We start from the raw sequence: 6,348 nt of genomic DNA, 5'->3' as shown, positions 1-6,348 counted from the left end.
TGGCCAAATCATTCACTCGTCAGTTTTCCCTTTGGCCTTCGCAGTTAATGGGATCTGCTATTAGTCAGTCCGGGGGGATTTCTTACTCCCATTAGGGGAAAAATAAACCACTCTGAATTCAAATGGAATTCATTTCCCTAAATATACAACCACACGTGGCCACTCTTTTGTTTGAGACCAGTAGATCTGGGAATGGTTTGAGTTGATTACAAATGAAAGATCACTTTAAAACTCAGAATGAGAAACGCGCTGGTTTTCATTCAAGGACATCCCGAAAAGAAATACCTTCCGCTTTCTCCATTTTGTTGCTTTTATCCCCCCATCAGCATCATCAGTACCAGTGACGTTGTGGGAGTTATTTCAAAGTGCTGAAGGAAGCCCTGGTCCAGGCTCCTTCTGCTTTCTCGGCATATCACCCCGAAGGCTCCACCGAGCGCCCTGGCCCTGGGGCCGCTCATTCCAGCTGTGGAGATGTGACATTTGCCCTGCAGACAGAAGCCTCAAGGGCTCCGTTCAGTGGCGCAGCAGCCTGTGCTCTCCTGAGAAACTGCTGCAATCCCTGGCCAAGAGATCCCCCTCATTTTCAACCTTATATATATGCTTTTGAACTGGTTTATGAATCCAGCCCCACGTTTCATGCCAGGCATCTTGCCATGTGCCTCGTCTAGCTTATATAAACCTCTAGGGCTGGCTTTAATCTGCTTTCCCAGAGTCCCTAGGTCTGAAAACCTAGATAGCAGGAACAAAAAAGAGAAGAGCAACCAAAGCACAAGTGAGATCACTTCTGAAGATCGCAGTGAGCACAGATCTGAGGGCTGATCCGGTTCCTCAGCTCAGGTGCTGGGGTCACCGGGGGCTGTTTTCCCCCTGCGATTGCGTAAAGGAGGAAGCTGTCGACTCGCTCGGCGCTGCACAGACATATGTGCTTCATTAGCTGGATTCCTTGTATTGTTTCGGCTTGTCGCTGCTGGCTGGGAACACGCAGCCTTGAGCTGTTCCCGCTTTGAAAATGCACTTTTTTCTGCCCCGGATTATTGCCAAGCGGAGATTTAAGTACACTATTACTTTTATGGAGAACTATTAAGAGTTATTAGATCCCATTAGAGCAGACTATGCTCTTTAAAAAAAGAACCCTTTCCTTTATTTTTGAACAACCATTTATATTCATTTAAATCTGACAGAAAGTTTGTATCAACGCAAACACAGTTAATTATATCTTAAATCAGTGGGAATATTTCTTGTTTATTTTGAAAAATTGTTTTACTAGTCTCCCCTAAAGACTCTGTCTGACTTATTTGGCTTTAAAGTGACCGTCACGGGTGCTGGGGGCACCGGGGGTTCTGGCATGGATGCCATAAGGAGCGTCGGGGAAAAGGAATTGGAAATCGAACCCCAGCACAATCGGTACCTGTTTTTTTTAGGTTCGGATGAAGTTCTCAGCTCATGGACACTAAAATATCAAGGGGAATCTTTATATCAGTAGAAACAGGATCAGATGGTACATTACATTAAGAATATGACCGAATATTATTGGCAGAAGTCACTACCAGTAAGAAGTGCACAGGGCACCCGCTCCTGAGTGGCTGTGATTGTTTAAAGCCGGGGTGAACGCCTGGATTAATTGCGGGTCTGTTCCAAGTTTAGTTCACGCCTGCTCCTTTTGTTACAGTTTACACCCAGCTCTCTGAATTTCTGTGCATTAGTAATTTGTATCAAGCCGATTTCAAATAAACGAAGAAAACATCTCAAAGGAGTAAAGAAGTCTACGTGCTGACATTGTGTTTTCTGAAATACATCTGAGATTAGTTCTGACTTTACGCCTTCCCTTACAGCAGCATTGGTTTTAAGCAACGTTCCCAGCAGCCCAGACCTTTGCATTCGATCTGCTTTAGCTGTAATTTGGATAACGCACTTTGGGAAGAATGTGATGTCTTCCTGGAAAACTCTCAATTTTTCCTCCCTTCCCTTCCCCTCCTTTCCCCGACACACTGTGAGATGACTAAATGCTGCCACAGGAGGGAGAAAAACAAACAGGAAAGAATTAAAAGGGCCTCAGATAGGGCTGTGAAGCAAAAGGCATAAATTATCCGGCTCTCCCCCCCGGCGAGCTCTCCTGCAGCCAGACACGCACGGCACCTCCCTCCCGGCGCAGCCCTGGCACGGCCGCGCAGCCACGGCTGCCGTGCCGCGTTCCCACCGCAGAGCATCGCCTGGCACGGGTCGCACCAGAGTCCCTCCCGAAAGCCTGGAAAGAACCGAGCTGCACGGCCGAACGGTAGCGGAGAGGAGGGAGGGAGCGAGACGGGGAGAAACATCTTTGTTACGTGGGGAACCGTGTTTGAAACGCATCTGGGAGCATAAAGCAAGTCCAGGGTTAGAGGTGATTGTTTAAAAACATATGCGCTCCTGGAAAACTACCTGTAGGGATTTGTGCAGGAAAGAACGCTGTTCCTGTTTTTCAGGGATTGGCTGCACGAAACAATCAGCCACACGAAAAGGCAAAGAGCGGAATTCTCACATACGTTGTTTGACTTTTTTTCATTATTGTTTTTAAGGCACGCTCTAAGGAGAGCGGTTGGAACAACAGCAGTTATGCCTGAATCATAGCTGTCCTGCCTTAACGTGGTCCTGTCTTAACTCGGTCCTTTTGTGTTTGGTTTTTAGAGCCCTTAGGTTTTGTCTAGACTAGAAAAAAAAAAAAAGGTGTGTTTTTTCCTAGAATTATAGCTCCATTGAACTTGTTTAACTAAGCAAAAGCCAACACTTGAACATGGATCATGGTTTAGCAGCTTTGACTCAGTTCAAGAGGCGGAACAGGACTAAACTAGGTAAACTGTACCGGCTCCTTCAGCTCTTCTCCTAGTTAGCCAGGCTGTGAAAGTTTGCAGCAGGCGGCAGATTGAAAACCTGAGGAAGCTGCGGAGCATTCGCAGGCTCCTCCTGATGTGTTCCACCCGAGGAACAGGAGACAGGAAGCTCAGCCTTGGTGGACCATTCAACTTTAATCTACCGACCCATCTGTCTAGATATGTGACTTTTTTTATACCGTGTTTGGACATGAACTGATTGAAAAGCCACAGAATAAGTGATATTTTTCCAAGTGAACACGAACCATCCTGGTGACACGGCTGAGACCCCCTCGATGTCTGTGCGCTGGAGCCCTGGACTGGCGAATCGTCCCTCACTTCCACGGCAGGGACACGGCACCGCATGAGCCTTTCCTTCACCGCTCGTTCTCACATTGAAATCTCCTCTCGGGATACGTACTAAGCAGATAATAACTCACTCTGCTTACGCCAGGAATTTTCCATTTTGAGTTGTATCTGTTGCTGGCTTTTGGCACTATTGAACTGGAAAGGGCAAATTTAAGAATAATTGAGCAACTGGTCTCCTGGATTGTAGTTTTGGGCTTTCCTGCAGAACACAAAAGCTTTCTGATTCAGAAAAGCTCTTTGATTGTCAATGAAGCTTGCAAGTATCTGTTGTAGCTTGCAGATAAACTCCACATGGTTACCGGTGATCTTTCTTCTGCTGTTCCGTCTCTGCATTTCAGCAGTTTTCCAGCAAGGCCACCAAGTTAATTCGACTGCTTTATTGTGATCAGGTTTACACCCTTCTTTCTTTAGATCTTTCTTTGGCAGTTGCAGCTGCCTACACAGATAATTGCTCTTCATCTGTCCCCCAATGTACAACATAGATTTTTGATGGTTTAAGCTTCCAGTTCTTTACTTTCCTGACTAGTGTGTGCGAGCTGAAAGGAACAACATCTGGACAGGTCAGTTCAGCAGGAGCGGCAGTTTACAGAAACTGGAACAAAAACTGGAATTACAGTCGTTCTTTTTTTCCAAGGGAAGATGGGGAATGGAAATGGAAAAATGTCAGTGAAAAAAAATATATAGGGCCCCAAATGGAGAGCTGAGGACGTCTGCAACGGGGAATGTGGGTGAGACAGCTGTGCTGAGCCTCACCTAAGGCTGCCCCAGCACCTCCCATGATGTCAGATTTTGCTCTGATGGGCCATTAAATGAGTTTGTTGCTCCAGCCCTTGCTCCTGACACCTATTAAATCTGTAGTCTGGAGCTGTCAGGCAGCACAGCATTGGACACCAACAGAACCCGTGTGACAGATCCTGCACAGCAGCTCTCTGCTCGTTTTTGGCTGGCTTTTCAGGATATTTTTCTTCTATGCACATTCAAGGATTGGGTTAGAGAAACAAAGAAATAACCTGCTGTCCTCTCTATGCACTGGTTAATGCCAGATGAAACTAGGAAAGCTGCCTTCTGCGCCTGGGCCTACACTGTTCCTCTGCGGTCTTGCAGGAAACATCCCTCTTAATTTCAAAAGAACAGAGAAAAAAATATTTAACTCTACAATGTTTATATTATTAAAAGACCACATAGGGGATGCATTTGTATTTACAACAGTCACAAGAACTTGCAAATATTGTGTCTTTGATCCCAAAGGGACCCACAGTTACCTGCTCTACGTTTGCACTGTAGACAACAGATCTTACACAACATTCCAAATCACGAGGTACTTGTAAGACACAGCGCTTGCTGGATACAGATCCCACCTGCTTTTCTGGCAGCAGGCACTTGTAGGATCTTCTTAAGGATGCCAGAACCCTCGCGACAGGACAGAATTCACGAAAGATCTTCTGGAAAACGGAGAGACCAAATAAAGTCTCTAAGCCTGGGCACGTCAATAAACTGTCACAGTTGCCCAGGAGGAATTGGCTTGTCTTAGATAAACTTACAAAAGGCCCTGAAAAAACAGAACTTTATTTAATAGCAAAGATTAATTTTCTGACTTCAAAGTAGTAATGCAGAGCTTGGCTAAGGTTTCCTGCACAAGCAGTTTCCCCCCGAGCAATGATTTCAGAATCTGCCTTGTTTGAAGGCTGGCATTTGCTGCAGCTGCAGACCTGGAGTATTTTTGATCCCCTCTGAGTGCTGGAACACTATCCAACAATTAAACCGCAGCCCAGAAACAATCGCACATCTGTTTGGAGGCAGGCTGCTCAGCGACTGCCCCTCTCCTGCCAGCACAAACGCCGCAGCTGCCGAGTGATTCCTGTCCTTGGTGTGCGTGTCTACGGACGCGCTGCTTGTGGGGTGCTTGGTCCTGCAAGCGGTGGGATTTCCTATGTGTAAATCTGCTGCAGAGCATTTTTATTGCAATATATGAAGGCGCCCATATAATCTATTTGTGGAAGTACTTTTGTTGACATGAGCACACGTTTGTGCTTTTGGATGGACACCTATTCTCCACCTGATCTTCACATTTTGCCTTTGAACTCATTGGCTACTTGGGCCACAAGAGTTGCCGCCCATTATTGCTGGCCCAGGAAGGGAGCAGTTCAGAATGGGGGTCAAAAGAACAGCTGGATCTGGCCCTGATGGAATCTCAGTCTCTCTAAAGCTAAAACCCCTCATTTCAAGAAACCTCTTGGGACTCTGGCTGGGACTCTGAGGAGGATTTGACTCAAGGGCTTTGGGAATTGGGATGGGGTGAATATCAACGATAGGTCTGTCTGCCTGGAGGAGAAATTACCCTTTCCTAAAAGCACTTACAGACTCCATGCAGGTAGCTGCTTTTGTCCTATTTTATTTATAGACTTCAAATAACCACAGGCTGTTGATAGCCAGGTGAAGCGCATGCAAATGGCATTCATTCCCCACAGGAACTCCCTCCCTATAAAACTAAGACCAGCTTTCTGAAAACGCCATTGTTCCCACTCCCAGCCAAATGACAGCTTGTGCCGCTCCCACCAGCGCCCCCCGAGCCCCCAAGGTCCACAGAAAGCTGCGTTGCCATTTGTGGTGTCTTTGCCTACCTAGCAATAGATGAGTCACTGCAGCAAGTGCTAGCCACAGCCTGCTTGCTTGACAACATCAGTATCACAAGTGACAGAATCTGGGCCACCCACTGGCTCTATTTCTGGAGCATTCCTCTGTCTAGGAGAGAGCAGCTGGAGCTTTTTTGCTTTAGACCATTTCTCAAATATCCCATTGCTGAAGTATAAGAACATGCCATTGCAGGAAAGAAAGATTTGATGATCTTCCCACCAGGAGCCCCTCAGCTTAACTTATTGCTATAATCATCTACTCTCTTGCACCAGGCTTGTTTTTCTTTTCTCAATTTAAGCTGGGAAAGTTTACCACAGGAGGTGCTGGTGCTGGGCAGAGGGTGGTCAGAGCATCAGTGTTCTGCTATGCGCTGCTGCCCCGGTGCTGCAGCTTGTGCTCAGCACCACTCGAGCTCTGCCCCTGCTCACAGCTGCAACACGCTGCGTGGGCACGAACTGTGAAGCTCCCATAGGTGAAGGTGCCGCACTGTCAAGCCACA

Source organism: Nesoenas mayeri (assembly GCF_963082525.1).
Source record: "Nesoenas mayeri genome assembly, chromosome: 24".
Lineage (NCBI taxonomy): Eukaryota > Metazoa > Chordata > Aves > Columbiformes > Columbidae > Nesoenas > Nesoenas mayeri.
Note: the sequence above shows the minus strand (reverse complement) of the source record.